Source organism: Salvelinus fontinalis, unplaced genomic scaffold, assembly GCF_029448725.1.
Source record: "Salvelinus fontinalis isolate EN_2023a unplaced genomic scaffold, ASM2944872v1 scaffold_0047, whole genome shotgun sequence".
NCBI classification, from domain to species: Eukaryota; Metazoa; Chordata; class Actinopteri; order Salmoniformes; family Salmonidae; genus Salvelinus; species Salvelinus fontinalis.
The window spans coordinates 385,608-402,963 of record NW_026600256.1 but is presented as its reverse complement, the minus strand read 5'-3'; positions in this window follow the sequence as shown (position 1 = coordinate 402,963).

Here is a 17,356-nt window from a genome sequence, read left to right as displayed (position 1 = left end):
ACTAGTGTGGTTACTAGTGTGTTTACTAGTGTGGTTACTAGTGGGGTTACTAGTGTGGTTACTAGTGTGGTTACTAGTGTGGTTAGTAGTGGGGTTACTAGTGTGGTTACTAGTGGGGTTACTAGTGTGCTTACTAGTGGGGTTACTAGTGTGGTTACACGTGGGGTTACTAGTGTGGTTACTAGTGTGTTTACTAGCAGGATTACTAGTGTGGTTACTAGTGTGGTTACTAGTGTGGTTACTAGTGTGGTTACTAGTGTGGTAGTAAAAAATTGCAACAAGCGGTTCTGTGAAAATGTTATTTAATCAGAAGCCACTGACAGATTTTTGGATGGGGCTGCGCTCAGAATTTCTTGCCTTGGAAAATCACGCTGTCAAGACACTGATGGCCTTTGCAACCACGTACCTATGTGAGAGTGGATTCTCGGCCCTCACTAGCATGAAAACCAAATACAGGCTCAGACTGTGTGTGGTTAATGATTTAAGACTGAGACTCTCTCCAATACAACCCAACATTGCAGAGTTATGTGCATCCTTTCAAGCACACCCTTCTCATTAACCTGTGGTGAGTTAATCACAATGTTTTATGAACAAATAAGGTTTTATATGTAAGATGGCTAAATAAATTGCAAAATGATTGACTATTAATATATTATTATTTGTTCCCTGGTCCTATAAGAGCTCTTTGTGACAGGTTGTGACAAACTCACACTCATTCTTATGTTTAATAAATGTATTGTATAGTGTGTGTGTGGCAGGCTTACAATGTTGGCCAAAAACAACATTTGAGAGTACGCTGAACCTGGTGCTAGAGGGGGTACAGCTGGAGGTTGAATGTTTGAAGGGGTACGCTGACCCTGGTGCTTAGAAGGGGTACAGCTGGAGGTTGAATGTTTGAAGGGGTACGGGACTATAAAAGGTTTGAGAACCACTGACCTAGAGAGTGGAAAGAATGTGTCTTTCAACTGTAAATGTGTCAAAGAAATTACAAGGCTTCCTTCCACACGTCTCATTGGTGATATTTCAACAAGCCACAGAGTACTTTTGTAGGAGTACACATCTACAATTTGGATATTTTGTCAAGCAGAGAGCAATTAAGCAGATTAATTTATTGTGACATGTACAAGACCCAAATCAATTCCTGTCCCTGTTTCTAAAAGTTGAAGTTCTTTTTGTTGACAGATTCATTTTTTCACAGGCGTTTTCTTTATTTCATTTCCTATGTTGATCTTTAACTAAATATTGTCCTGAATTCAACCCTTTTTATTGACAATAACCAATTACTTTAATGTAATTAAGTAATAATTTTTATGGTGTTATTGCTGCTTATTGACCTCTACATTAATTTGGGGGTGTTTATATTTGTCCTGTTACACACAGTGTGTAACGGAAATGTGTATTTTTGCATATCCCAACTCCCCCTGAGACACCTGCAGGAAGTGGGGTCACGGTCAGGGTCACCATATCCCAACTCCCCCTGAGACACCTGCAGGAAGTGGGGTCACGGCCAGGGTCACCATATCCCAACTCCCCCTGAGACACCTGCAGGGAGTGGGGTCACGGCCAGGGTCACCATATCCCAACTCCCCCTGAGACACCTGCAGGGAGTGAGGTCACGGCCAGGGTCACCATATCCCAACTCCCCCTGAGTCACCTGCAGGGAGTGGGGTCACGGCCAGGGTCACCATATCCCAACTCCCCCTGAGACACCTGCAGGGAGTGAGGTCACGGCCAGGGTCACCATATCCCAACTCCCCCTGAGACACCTGCAGGAAGTGGGGTCACGGCCAGGGTCACCATATCCCAACTCCCCCTGAGACACCCGCAGGGAGTGGGGTCACGGCCAGGGTCACCATTGTACTGTGCCCCTGGACCAATTAGGGTTAAGTGCCTTGCTCAAGGGCACAGTGACATGTTTATTTTTTACCTTGTCAACTCTGGTATTCAAACCAGCAACCTTTCGGTCATTGGACCAACACTCAAACCTCGAGGATACCTGGCTACCTACTGCAATCAGACTTACATGTGAATCACAGATATCTCTCTCTCTCTCTCTCTCTTTCTCTCTCTCTCTCTCTCTCTCTCTCTCTCTCTCTCTCTCTCTCTCTTTCTCTCTCTCTCTGAAAGAGATCTGTACCCCTACTGTATGTAATCTGTGTGTTGCTGTTGCATTAATTGACATTGATTTAAACACACCTTTTATTTAGTAATAATTGGGGTTGAATGACCTGTAATTTGGTCAGCTTCCTCTCAGAACAGAGTCTCCATCCCAGACATTAGGTTGGGTCAAGGGAAGTACAGATACACATAGTAAAAGGAGGATGCCAATTCTTCTTCTGAGGTATAATGGGGTGTTTGTGTGTTTGCGTGCGTGTGTGTGTAATGGGGAACAGTCCTTGTATCATTTGACACCTGTTAAGCATTACACTCACCACATATAGTGAGAGCTGGAGAGAGAGTTTAGTGACCCAGCAGAGCATCGGCGACCATATGTAACGTTTTACACAAATATACCTTTACAGCCGTAAAGCACACGTTTCGTCCCTTTCCTGGAATCATTCTGCATGTACATGCTAATTGGCTGTAAACAAAGGACTTGTCTGTGAGAATATCATGTGAAATGGAACATTAGCACAGACCTTGTAATGACCGTCCTCTATAGAACCAATGCATGGTCGAGTGCATGCAAACTTTCTGCAACTCATTTACCGAACTTTGACCAACATCATCTCCTGATGGTCATTATCAGCCTGTTTCCCCGACACAGATTAGGCCTAACCCTTGCCTGATGGTCATTTTCAGCCTGTTTCCCCGACACAGATTAGGCCTAACCCTGGCCTGATGGTCATTATCAACCTGTTTCCCCGACACAGATTAGGCCTAACCCTGGCCTGATGGTCATTATCAACCTGTTTCCCCGACACAGATTAGGCTTAACCCTGGCCTGATGGTCATTATCAGCCTGTTTCCCCGACACAGATTAGGCCTAACCCTGGCCTGATGGTCATTATCAGCCTGTTTCCCCGACACAGATTAGGCCTAACCCTGGCCTGATTGTCATTATCAGCCTGTTTCCCCGACACAGATTAGGCCTAACCCTGGCCTGATGGTCATTATCAGCCTGTTTCCCCGACACAGATTAGGCTTAACCCTGGCCTGATGGTCATTATCAGCCTGTTTCCCCGACACAGATTAGGCTTAACCCTGGCCTGATGGTCATTATCAGCCTGTTTCTCCGACACAGATTAGGCCTAACCCTGGCCTGATGGTCATTATCAGCCTGTTTCCCCGACACAGATTAGGCCTAACCCTGGCCTGATGGTCATTATCAGCCTGTTTCCCCGACACAGATTAGGCCTAACCCTGGCCTGATGGTCATTATCAGCCTGTTTCCCCGACACAGATTAGGCTTAACCCTGGCCTGATGGTCATTATCAGCCTGTTTCCCCGACACAGATTAGGCTTAACCCTGGCCTGATGGTCATTATCAGCCTGTTTCTCCGACACAGATTAGGCCTAACCCTGGCCTGATGGTCATTATCAGCCTGTTTCCCCGACACAGATTAGGCCTAACCCTGGCCTGATGGTCATTATCAGCCTGTTTCCCCGACACAGATTAGGCTTTACTCTGGAGTAAGAAGCAGGTTCACTGAACACGTTCATCTAGGACTAAACTTAATCTGTGTCCGGGAAACCGGCCCTATGAGAGCCATTTCAGCGTGGCATACGGTATATAGACCTAGTCCTATTCATTGAGGATACGTTATCTTCGGGGTGTTGTGTTGTTTCAGGCAGCCAGGAGGGAGTTGGGCTTTGTTGTCTGTTCTCAGGTTCTGCTTTTAGTTCAAGTCTCCTACAGACGTCACAATCCTCTGACTGTAACCTTTTCAAAAGAGTGGCATACATGATCACATACAGTCATATGCATTCTACATACATGATTATTGTCTTGTAGGCTTTAAGTAAAGTGTTACCAATGTTATTTCGGGCAGGAGGGAACTGTGATGACAGTGTGAAAATGGGAAACATATGTTAACATTGCCAAAGCAAGTGAAGTAGATAATAAACAAAAGTGAAATAAACAATATAAATGTAACAGTAAACATTACACTCACAAAAGTTCCAAAATAATGAAGACATTACAAATGTCATATTATGTCTATATACAGTGTTGTAACGATGTATACGTAGTTAAAGTAGAAAAGGGAAAATAAATAAACATAAATATGGGTTGTATTCACAATGGTGTTTGTTCTTCACTGGTTGCCCTTTTCTTGTGGCAACAGGTCACAAATATTGCTGCTGTGGTATTTCACCCAGTAGATATGGGAGTTTATCAAAATTTGATTTGTTTTCGAATTCTTTGATGTTCTGTGTAATCTGAGGGAAATATATGTCTCTAATATGGTTATACATTTGGCAGGAGGTTAGGAAGTGCAGCTCAGTTTCCACCTCTTTTTGTGGGCAGTGTGCACATAGCCTGTTTTCTCTTGAGAACCAGGTCTGCCTACGACGGCCTTTCTCAATAGCAAGGCTTTGCTCACTGAGTCTGTACATAGTCAAAGATTTCCTTAAGTTTGGGTCAGTCACAGTGGTCAGGTATTCTACCACTGTATATTCTCTGTTTAGGGCCAAACATCATTATAGTTTGCACTGTGTTTTTGTAAATGCTTTACAAAGTGTCAAGTAATTATCTTTTTGTTTTCTTATGATTTGGTTGGGTCTAATTGTGTTGCTGTCCTGGGGCTCTGTGGGGTGTGTTTGTGTTTGTGAACAGAGCCCCAGGACCAGCTTGCTTAGGGGGCTATTCTCCAGGTTAATTTCTCTGCAGGTGATGGCTTTGCTATGGAGGTTTGGGAATCACTTCCTTTTAGGAGGTTGTATAATTTAACGGTTCTTTTCTGGATTTTGATAATTAGCGGGTATCGGCCTAATTCTGCTCTGCATGTGTTCTCTCTCTCTCTCTCTGTTTCAGCTTGTCTGTAAAAATGTTTTCCTACCTTATCAAAAAGCTGTGTGTACCCGTGCGTGCATGTGTGTGTTTGTGCATGCTGGGATGTGTGGGCGTGTGCATGCACGTTATGTGTGTGTGTGTGTGTGTGTGTGTGTGTGTGTGTGTGTGTGTGTGTGTGTGTGTGTGTGTGTGTGTGTGTGTGTGTGTGTGTGTGTGTGTGTGTGTGTGTGTGTGTGTGTGTGTGTGTGTGTGTGTGTGTGTGTGTGTGTGTGTGTGTGTGTGTGTGTGTGGCTGGAAGTTAGAGGATGGTGATTGAGCAGAATAAATAAACAATGGGGTGTAGGCCTAATTGTCAAATGTGTTTTCACAGTATACACATGTCAAATGTATATTTGCGGTTAGTTTCCCCACAAAACACAACGTTTGGTTTTAGAGTTTTTCATAAGTTTCCGTAAGTCATCTGATATCAGTGCTGATGGCTAGATGATGTTTTCCTCTCAGAACTTGTAATAATGTTATGAATGCCAAGTAATCATGGAGCTAACCATCAGTTGCTATGTTCAGTTATTAAAAGACGGGATTTCCCTTTTAAGCCTGTCCTGACTGCGGGAGGACTGGGGGAGGACAGGGTGGTGGGAAGGACTGGGGGAGGACAGGGTGGTGGGAAGGACTGGGGGAGGACAGGGTGATGGGAAGGACTGGGGGAGGACAGGGTGGTGGGAAGGACTGGGGGAGGACTGGGGGAGGACAGGGTGGTGGGAAGGACTGGGGGAGGACAGGGTGGTGGGAAGGACTGGGGGAGGACAGGGTGGTGGGAAGGACTGGGGGAGGACTGGGGGAGGACAGGGTGGTGGGAAGGACTGGGGGAGGACTGGGGGAGGACTGGGGGAGGACAGGGTGGTGGGAAGGACTGGGGGAGGACAGGGTGGTGGGAAGGACTGGGGGAGGACAGGGTGATGGGAAGGACTGGGGGAGGACAGGGTGATAGGAAGGACTGGGGGAGGACAGGGTGATGGGAAGGACTGGGGGAGGACAGGGTGATGGGAAGGACTGGGGGAGGACTGGGTGGTGGGAAGGACTGGGGGAGGACGGGTGATGGGAAGGACTGGGGGAGGACAGGGTGTTGTTGAGGACTGAGGGAGGACTGGGGGGGGACAGGGTGGTGGGAAGGACTGGGGGAGGACAGGGTGGTGGGAAGGACTGGGGGAGGACTGGGTGGTGGGAAGGACTGGGGGAGAACAGGGTGATGGGAAGGACTGGGGGAGGACAGGGTGATGGGAAGGACTGGGGGAGGACTGGGTGTTGTTGAGGACTGAGGGAGGACTGGGGGAGGACAGGGTGGTGGGAAGGACTGGGGGAGGACAGGGTGGTGGGAAGGACTGGGGGAGGACTGGGGGAGGACAGGGTGGTGGGAAGGACTGGGGGAGGACAGGGTGTTGGGAAGGACTGGGGGAGGACTGGGTGTTGTTGAGGACTGAGGGAGGACTGGGGGAGGACAGGGTGGTGGGAAGGACTGGGGGAGGACAGGGTGGTGGGAAGGACTGGGGGAGGACTGGGTGGTGGGAAGGACTGGGGGAGGACAGGGTGGTGGGAAGGACTGGGGGAGGACTGGGGGAGGACAGGGTGATGGGAAGGACTGGGGGAGGACAGGGTGTGGTTGAGGACTGAGGGAGGACAGGGTGATGGGAAGGACTGGGGGAGGACAGGGTGATGGGAAGGACTGGGGGAGGACAGGGTGGTGGGAAGGACTGGGGGAGGACAGGGTGTGGTTGAGGACTGAGGGAGGACAGGGTGGTGGGGGGTGGGCTGAGGGAGTACAGGGTGATGGGGGAGGACTGAGGGAGGCAGCGGCGTGGGGGGTGGGCTGAGGGAGGAAAGTGTGATGGGGAGGACTGAGGGAGGACAGTGTGGTGGGGGAGGACTGAGGGAGGACAGTGTGGTGGGGAGGACTGAGGGAGGACAGTGTGGTGGGGAGGACTGAGGGAGGACAGTGTGGTGGGGAGGACTGAGGGAGGACAGTGTGGTGGGGAGGACTGAGGGAGGACAGTGTGATGGGGGAGGACTGAGGGAGGACAGTGTGATGGAGAGGACTGAGGGAGGACAGTGTGGTGGGGGAGGACTGAGGGAGGACAGTGTGGTGGGGGAGGACTGAGGGAGGACAGTGTGGTGGGGAGGACTGAGGGAGGACAGTGTGGTGGGGAGGACTGAGGGAGGACAGTGTGATGGGGGAGGACTGAGGGAGGACAGTGTGGTGGGGAGGACTGAGGGAGGACAGTGTGGTGGGGAGGACTGAGGGAGGAAAGTGTGATGGGGGAGGACTGAGGGAAGACAGTTTGGTGGGGAGGACTGAGGGAGGACAGTGTGGTGGGGGAGGACTGAGGGAGGAAAGTGTGATGGGGGAGAACTGAGTTGGTACTGAGGGAGGACAGTGTGGTGGGGGAGGACGGAGTTGGTACTGAGGGAGGACAGTGTGGTGGGGGAGGACTGAGTTGGTACTGAGGGAGGACAGTGTGGTGGGGGAGGACTGAGGGAGAACAGTGTGGTGGGGGAGGACTGAGGGAGGACAGTGTGGTGGGGGGAGGACTGAGTTGGTACTGAGGGAGGACAGTGTGGTGGGGGGAGGACTGAGGGGGTTGGGTGTTGGTGAGAGGAGGATTTAGATGTCTTGGTCTGTGTTTGTGTCCTCAGCGTTGGGCTCTGTTTAGCTCTCTCTCTCCTCAGAGGCCCCCTGTGGGAAAACCAAACAGGAGCCTACTGTGTCTCCAGGTGGTCAGAGCTGTAGGTGACGACCACACACAGTGGTGCTGGCTTCCAGGTGACTACCACACACAGTGGTGCTGGTCTCCAGGTGACTACCACACACAGTGGTGCTGGCCTCCAGGTGACGACCACACACAGTGGTGCTGTCCTCCAGGTGACTACCACACACAGTGGTGTCTAGCCTCCAGGTGACTACCACACACAGTGGTGCTGTCCTCCAGGTGACTACCACACACAGTGGTGTCTAGCCTCCAGGTGACTACCACACACAGTGGTGCTGGCCTCCAGGTGACTACCACACACAGTGGTGCTGTCCTCCAGGTGACTACCACACACAGTGGTGCTGGCCTCCAGGTGACTACCACACACAGTGGTGCTGGCCTCCAGGTGACTAGCACACACAGTGGTGTCTAGCCTCCAGGTGACTACCACACACAGTGGTGCTGGCCTCCAGGTGACTACCACAGACAGTGGTGTCTAGCCTCCAGGTGACTACCACACACAGTGGTGCTGTCCTCCAGATGACTACCACACACAGTGGTGCTGGCCTCCAGGTGACTACCACACACAGTGGTGCTGGCCTCCAGCTGACTACCACACACAGTGGTGCTGGCCTCCAGCTGACTACCACACACAGTGGTGCTGGCCTCCAGGTGACTACCACACACAGTGGTGCTGGCCTCCAGGTGACTACCACACACAGTGGTGCTGTCCTCCAGGTGACTACCACACACAGTGGTGCTGGCCTCCAGGTGACTACCACACACAGTGGTGTCTAGCCTCCAGGTGACTACCACACACAGTGGTGCTGGCCTCCAGGTGACTACCACACACAGTGGTGCTGTCCTCCAGGTGACTACCACACACAGTGGTGTCTAGCCTCCAGGTGACTACCACACACAGTGGTGTCTAGCCTCCAGGTGACTACCACACACAGTGGTGCTGGCTTCCAGGTGACTACCACACACAGTGGTGCTGTCCTCCAGGTGACTACCACACACAGTGGTGCTGGCCTCCAGGTGACTACCACACACAGTGGTGCTGTCCTCCAGGTGACTACCACACACAGTGGTGCTGTCCTCCAGGTGACTACCACACACAGTGGTGCTGGTCTCCAGGTGACTACCACACACAGTGGTGCTGTCCTCCAGGTGACTACCACACACAGTGGGGCTGTCCTCCAGGTGACTAGCACACACAGTGGGGCTGTCCTCCAGGTGACTACCACACACAGTGGTGCTGGTCTCCAGGTGACTACCACACACAGTGGTGCTGGTCTCCAGGTGACTACCACACACAGTGGTGCTGTCCTCCAGGTGACTACCACACACAGTGGTGCTGTCCTCCAGGTGACTACCACACACAGTGGCGCTGGTCTCCAGGTGACTACCACACACAGTGGTTTCTAGCCTCCAGGTGACTACCACACACAGTGGTGCTGGTCTCCAGGTGACTACCACACACAGTGGTTTCTAGCCTCCAGGTGACTACCACACACAGTGGTGTCTAGCCTCCAGGTGACTACCACACACAGTGGTGCTGGCCTCCAAGTGACTACCACACACAGTGGTGTCTAGCCTCCAGGTGACTACCACACACAGTGGTGCTGGCCTCCAGGTGACAACCACACACAGTGGTGTCTAGCCTCCAGGTGACTACCACACACAGTGGGGCTGTCCTCCAGGTGACTACCACACACAGTGGTGCTGGCCTCCAGGTGACTACCACACACAGTGGTGCTGGCCTCCAGGTGACTACCACACACAGTGGTGTCTAGCCTCCAGGTGACTACCACACACAGTGGTGCTGGCCTCCAGGTGACTACCACACACAGTGGTGTCTAGCCTCCAGGTGACTACCACACACAGTGGGGCTGTCCTCCAGGTGACTACCACACACAGTGGGGCTGTCCTCCAGGTGACTACCACACACAGTGGTGCTGTCCTCCAGGTGACTACCACACACAGTGGTGCTGGCCTCCAGATGACTACCACACACAGTGGTGCTGGCCTCCAGGTGACTACCACACACAGTGGTGCTGGCCTCCAGGTGACTACCACACACAGTGGTGTCTAGCCTCCAGGTGACTACCACACACAGTGGTGTCTAGCCTCCAGGTGACTACCACACACAGTGGTGCTGGCCTGGCCCACAGGTTTAGGGATAATTCCATTTAAATTCCAGTAAATTCAGGAAAGTTGACCTCCCGCGGGGAAATTGGTTTGGCCATATTAACATGTTTAAGTACATTCATTCACACAATGATGTCTCTCAATTAAAACATTGCACAGTGAAATATTGACCAATACGTTGAATGTACCACAGCCTTTAATGTGTATCATTCATCACAACCTCATGGAGATCATTTAGTTAGTTTCCATTTCCAACAGATACACAAGTTGCTGCTTTCTCTCTTCTGGGTCTCATTTTCCACCAACACAGAACACAAATGTCTGGTAAATGACTAGAATGTTAATGTACTCAGTTAACTTGCACGCACGCACACACACACACACACACACACACACACACACACACACACACACACACACACACACACACACACACACACACACACACACACACACACACACACACACACACACACACACACACACACACACACACACACACACACACACACACACACACACACACACACACACACACACACACAGAGAACACAGAGGAGAATAGAACGTAGTGAGCCAAAGCCAACAGACAGGGTGATAGGGAGTGTTTATAAGTGTTTATAAAAGTGGCAGCAATATAAACCATTACTAATGCATGCTGGGATCTATTTTCCCTTTTCTTCCTCTCTGTTTTGTAGCATTGGAGGGTGATTAGAGAGGAGCCCAGCTTGAGGTCTGTAAAACCAGTGTATATGGATATAGTCTGGAAGGAGATCAACTCTTTCAACTACTTCACACTGCATTATCCTTTACCTTAAAAACGCTGTTGGAATCCCCACGTTTATAAAACACTTTTTTGCAACTCAACAAGGAAGTCTTTGTGTTTTTCTTTTTGTTTTAGGTGACAATATATTTTACTTGTAAAAAATATACTTCACCCCACTGAAAAAAATGATTCACAACCCCAGAGGCAGAACTGTCACAGTGACATGTGTATAAATTAGGATTGCCTGAAATATCACAGTCCGTTATTGTAGAACCCCTTGACGACGCTGTAAAAACAATGGATACAGCATGTTTAGTTCCACACGTTGTTGACTTAGACTCTGTCTTTTCATCCAGTGTCCCACAAGGGAATATGGGACCGTTGGTGTTGGATGGGTTCTGTGGTTCAACTGGCACCCCCTATTCACTATCGTAGGACACTACTGTTAACCGGAAGCCTATGGTCCCTTGTCAAAAGTAGTGCACTAGAAAGGGAATAGGGTGCCGCTTGGAACACATGCATGGCTGTAGGGTTTTATAATTGATTCATTCTTTGGTGGGTTGACTTTAACACATGTTTAAAACCCAGCTGCCATGATGGAACCCTGCACAATGTTTCTTCAGGCTCACAGAGAAAAGCCTCTACGACTCAACTCCTAACTCACTGCAGATATCGTTTTTAGTCAAAACCAGTTTCCCCTTCTACCTTGTGTGGAAAGCAGCCAGCCAGCCAGCCAGCCAACCAGCCAGCCAACCAGGCAATAAGCCAGCCAGCCAGCACAGTAAGACAACAAGGGATTCAGTGAGAGACAGTGATATGGTAATGCATGTTTTTTCAAACACAGACACAGAGAAACCGGAGTGACACCCACCTATCCATCATCATGGCTATGTCCGAAATGGCACCCAGTTCCCTACATAGTGCACAGCCTTTGACTGGAGCCCAAAAGTAGTGCACTTGCCTATGTAGGGGATGGGTAGCCATTTTGGACACACTCATAGACATGGAAGTGACACCCACCCATCCATCCATCGCCCCACTGCTCCTCTCCTCTCTTTGCTCCTCTCCTCCCATCCAATCCTCTGCTCTCCCTCTCCTCCTCCTCTCCTCTCCTCTCCTCCTATCCAATCGTCTGCTCTCCCTCTCTCCTTCTCCTCTCCTCTCCTCCCATCCAATCGTCTGCTCTCCCTCTCTCCTTCTCCTCTCCTCTCCTCCCATCCAATCCTCTGCTCTCCCTCTTTCCTCCTCCTCTCCTCTCCTCTCCTCCTATCCAATCGTCTGCTCTCCCTCTCTCCTTCTCCTCTCCTCTCCTCCCATCCAACCCTCTCCTCTCCTCCCATCCAACCCTCTCCTCCCATCCAACCCTCTCCTCTCCTCCCATCCAACCCTCTCCTCTCCTCTCCTCTCCTCCCATCCAACCCTCTCCTCTCCTCCCATCCAACCCTCTCCTCTCCTCTCCTCTCCTCTCCTCTCCTCTCCTCTCCTCTCCTCTCCTCTCCTCTCATCCAATCCTCTCATCCAATCCTCTGCTCTCCCTCTCTCCTTCTCTCCTTCTCCTCTCCTCTCCTCTCATCCAATCCTCTGCTCTCCCTCTCTCCTTCTCCTCTCCTCTCCTCCCATCCAACCGTCTGCTCTCCCTCTCTCCTCCTCCTCCTCTCCTCTCGTCTCCTCCCTACATTAACCTCTTTATTACTGCCTCTCGGCTGCTCAGAAGACTGTCACTTCGGTGTGGGGGTGAAGGGATGTGGGGCTGAGGGGTGGGGTTGGTGGGAGGTTAAAGGGTTATGTAAGGAGAATCTGGTCAGTTCTCTGGGGTCGAGAGTTAGGACAGAAGTTTCTTTGAGTTGTGATGTTTAGTTAGATGCAGAAACAGAAGGTGTTCATGGTGGGTCTGAGGTGTCAGTATGACAAGGCTCTCACACATTCTCATGGTCTCATGGATTACGTCCCAAATGGCACCCTATTGCCTTTATAGTGCACTACTACCCATAGGGCTCTGGTCAAAAGTAGTGCACTATATAGGGAGTAGGGTGCCATTTGGGAAGAAACCTTGGACAGATTTACCAGCGAGGCTGATGCCAGACAACTGAAGAAATATCTCCCGGCACCCAAGACACTAATAGACATGTTATTGTTCATACTATTTCCATTAACAAGTAGGTTTATCGACGGCTGATGATTTTGTGAGGGGAAAATACTATGAGAATGGTTGGTGCTTCTGTGTGCCAAAAGGCAGTTAGCCCCCCGACCTGCAACCTAGGCATCTGTGACCAACCGGGTTTGAACCCAGGGACCTGCGAGACTTTGTTAGTCTGTGGAGCTAAACGCAAGTCTTCAGGTCTCAGACAAGGTAACTCAACAAGTGTGAACCTCTGTTAGATAGAGAGGATGACAGTGGGGACATATTGAGAGAGGTACAGTAGGCCGGATGGGAACCTATGACGACTCTGAAGACGAGGCTGTGGCAGGACCGCTAGATCAGCCAGTCCACTTTCTGTCTCTTTCTCAGCTTTAATGACACTCAGTTGTCTTGTCAATCAAACCAATACTGTCATACTATTACCAGGCTACTACCATGTATTCCATGCTGTAATGAAAAGAACAATACTATATAGATCAACAAGCAATGAAGACAGCATGACAACTATCAGTGCTGTTCTCACGGTTTGAAATAATCGTCTGTAATTGGCTGAAAAGGGAATGAAGGAGATAACAGCAGCAGGAAACAGAGACTAGTGATAAAGGCCTTTCAACCTTGTTTAATTTGGCCATGCGGAAAATAGAATAGGGTTGAAAAGAGAGAGAGGGGGGAGAGAGAGAGAGAGAGAGAGAGAGAGAGAGAGAGAGAGAGAGAGAGAGAGAGAGCGAGAGAGCGAGAGAGCGAGGGAGCGAGAGAGCGAGAGAGCGAGAGAGCGAGAGAGCGAGAGAGCGAGAGAGCGAGAGAGAGAGAGAGAGAGCTGCTGCACAGTGACCTGTCCCATTGGTCCTCCTGGTGGGAGTTTTCCTCCTTCTCAATCTCACCGTGGAACGTCTGCTGAACAAGAAGCATTTATTTCAGCCACAGAGTGAGGCAGAGACACACAGGGCCTGAAGAGCATCCTGGGAGTAATAGTGTAGGTAGTGGCTCAGCAACCTCATCCTCTAGAAAACCTCTGACTGCAGACCAGTCATAGTCCACAGACCACAGATCCCGCTGAGACTCAGACCACTGACAGCCTATTCATCTACAGTCCCTATGCTAACTGAGTAACCATCTTAATGGTATCTTAGTAACAGCTGCCATTTCCCAATGGACCGGGAAGTTATTACAGGGTGATCCGTCTTATTCTATACCAACTACTTGTTTACAATATTAGGGGACTTCAATCAACTCAGGAGAATGACTTCATCATGAGCTTTACGTTCAGCATTTATTTTTTCACGATTCCAAATTGGTTTTATGCTCATTAGTTGTTGATTCGTTCCACTCCATGTTGTTCTCACGTGTAGGTTGCAGAGGAGGTTGCAGATACCAGTGCACATGTCAACATGCGGAAGCTCTGTCTAGGAATGCCATCTGTTGAGAATGTTGAGGATGAGAATGTTCCGCCCACTGGTTCTGGAATCCAGCCCATGATTCTAACATTCTGATCCGTGATTCTAATGTTCTAGTGACCATATGGCCTGAGAGGAAGAGTTGGACAGTACCATAGAATTAGGGATTAGAATAGTAGTACGGACATGAAAGGGCTGATGACGGAGAAAAGGGAAGCCATTTTGGTCAGGGAGTCGGTCAGTGCTGTGACTAGATATCATGTAAAACAATGAATTCATAGATGATCTGAATAGTATGTTGAATGGCTAGCTAGCCAGCCAGTTTAAGTGGAATGATTCAAATGAATTGCCAATACACCAACGTTCCATACAAACAATGTATTCAATTCACATTCCAGACTGGTCTCATAGACTATACGTAACATAGTAAACGTAAATCCGGGACACTCAAATTAGTACGATATATTACGTTTGGTATGGAGATAGCAGGTTACTTAAGGCAGAAACGAAAGGAGAGAGGGATGGTGGTATCAGACATTTGAACTTTCTTGTGCTTTTAAATGGTTGAAAGTGCAGCGATTACACATTTAGATGACAACATACTTCTATCTGTGTTTTTGAGTGGATGAATAAAGGTTTAAATCTCATTGATCAACTTTTCAACCAGATATTATCCAGATATCCTCATAGAAATGACGCGGTGTGCCCAGTGGGATGCCTCTAATGACATTCATTTCAATTAGACTGGTTTGGATTTCTCCCTGAGCAATATGGCTGCCATTATCAATCCATTCTGGAACACTGAGGCTTGATGACATAGTAATTGAAAGGGATCTCTATGGACAGCCAAAAGGTTTCATATGAACATGGAGCCATACTTATAATGGCTTTGGGGATGTTGGCTCTAAAAGCACTGTGTTGGCCTGTAATGTATGCCTGTGTCTATGCGTGACAACCTTAAAAAAGACATCTTCTATTTCATTTTGGAGATTCATTCCAGTTCTATTACCAGAAATCCCCATGATGGAGAACAGCTAAACTCATGCAATATGCTTCATAGTGCAGAAGATCAGTCATTTTAGGAACTGGGGAGGAACATCAACAAAAAACGACAAAGGTTGTCATTGCAAGTAGAAATGTGTTCTGATATGACTTGGCTGTTTAAATGAAGAACACATGTAGACGCTACCGGAGCCCACAGAGCTGTCAGGTTAGAGCCTACCTGCAGAGGGTAGAGGCTGAATATCAGGTAGTATAGTCTACCTGCAGTGGGTAGAGGCTGAATATCAGGTAATATAGACTACCTGCAGAGGGTAGAGGCTGAATATCAGGTTAGAGCCTACCTGCAGAGGGTAGAGGCTGAATATCAGGTAATATAGCCTACCTGCAGAGGGTAGAGGCTGAATATCAGGTTAGAGCCTACCTGCAGAGGGTAGAGGCTGAATATCAGGTAATATAGCCTACCTGCAGAGGGTAGAGGCTGAATATCAGGTTAGAGCCTACCTGCTGAGGGTAGAGGCTGAATATCAGGTAATATAGCCTACCTGCTGAGGGTAGAGGCTGAATATCAGGTAGTATAGCCTACCTGCAGAGGGTAGAGGCTGAATATCAGGTAATATAGCCTACCTGCTGAGGGTAGAGGCTGAATATCAGGTAGTATAGCCTACCTGCAGAGGGTAGAGGCTGAATATCAGGTTAGAGCCTACCTGCAGAGGGTAGAGGCTGAATATCAGGTAATATAGCCTACCTGCAGAGGGTAGAGGCTGAATATCAGGTTAGAGCCTACCTGCAGAGGGTAGAGGCTGAATATCAGGTAATATAGCCTACCTGCAGAGGGTAGAGGCTGAATATCAGGTTAGAGCCTACCTGCAGAGGGTAGAGGCTGAATATCAGGTAATATAGCCTACCTGCAGAGGGTAGAGGCTGAATATCAGGTTAGAGCCTACCTGCTGAGGGTAGAGGCTGAATATCAGGTAATATAGCCTACCTGCTGAGGGTAGAGGCTGAATATCAGGTAGTATAGCCTACCTGCAGAGGGTAGAGGCTGAATATCAGGTAATATAGCCTACCTGCTGAGGGTAGAGGCTGAATATCAGGTAGTATAGCCTACCTGCAGAGGGTAGAGGCTGAATATCAGGTAATATAGCCTACCTGCTGAGGGTAGAGGCTGAATATCAGGTAATATAGCCAACCTGCTGAGGGTAGAGGCTGAATATCAGGTAATATAGCCTACCTGCTGAGGGTAGAGGCTGAATATCAGGTAGTATAGCCTACCTGTGGAGGGTAGAGGCTGAATATCAGGTTATATAGCCTACCTGCAGAGGGTAGAGGCTGAATATCAGGTAATATAGCCTACCTGCTGAGGGTAGAGGCTGAATATCAGGTAATATAGCCTACCTACAGAGGGTAGAGGCTGAATATCAGGTAATATAGCCTACCTGCAGAGGGTAGAGGCTGTATGTCAGGTAATATAGCCTACCTGTAGAGGGTAGAGGCTGAATATCAGGTTATATAGCCTACCTGTGGAGGGTAGAGGCTGAATATCAGGTTATATAGCCTACCTGTGGAGGGTAGAGGCTGAATATCAGGTAATATAGCCTACCTGTAGAGGGTAGAGGCTGAATGTCAGGTAATATAGCCTACCTGCAGATGGTAGAGGCTGAATCCCAAGTGGCTCCCTATTCCCTCTATAGTGTACTACTTTTGACCAGAGCCCTATGGGGCCACCTACCGGCCCTAGTCAAAAGCAGTACACTATATAAGGAACAGGGTGTCCTCTGGGATGCAGCCATAGAGGGATACACACAGGCCTGTACCATGCAGCTGTGACCAGACATCACACTGAGTAGTAGAATGGTCCCCATCAAGGCGTTGGCCAGTGCGGATGATTGAAACCACACAGCTCAATTGACCCATCCACATGGCCACTCTAAAGGGCGTAGGGAGGTTAGGAACTAATCGGGATTTCAAAGTGAATATGCTGTGTGGAAAGAGTTTCAGCATCCATCCAGTAGGTTTTGGCCCCTAACATGAATTGTGATTGTCAACTATGAGAAAAATGTATACATCTCCACATACATAAGAGCAACACATCGTCTGTAACTCAAAGTAGACGGTCAGACTAGACAGTAAAACTAGTCAGTAAAACTAGACAGTAAGACTAGACAGTAAGAGTAGACAGTAAAACTAGACAGTAAGAGTAGACAGTAA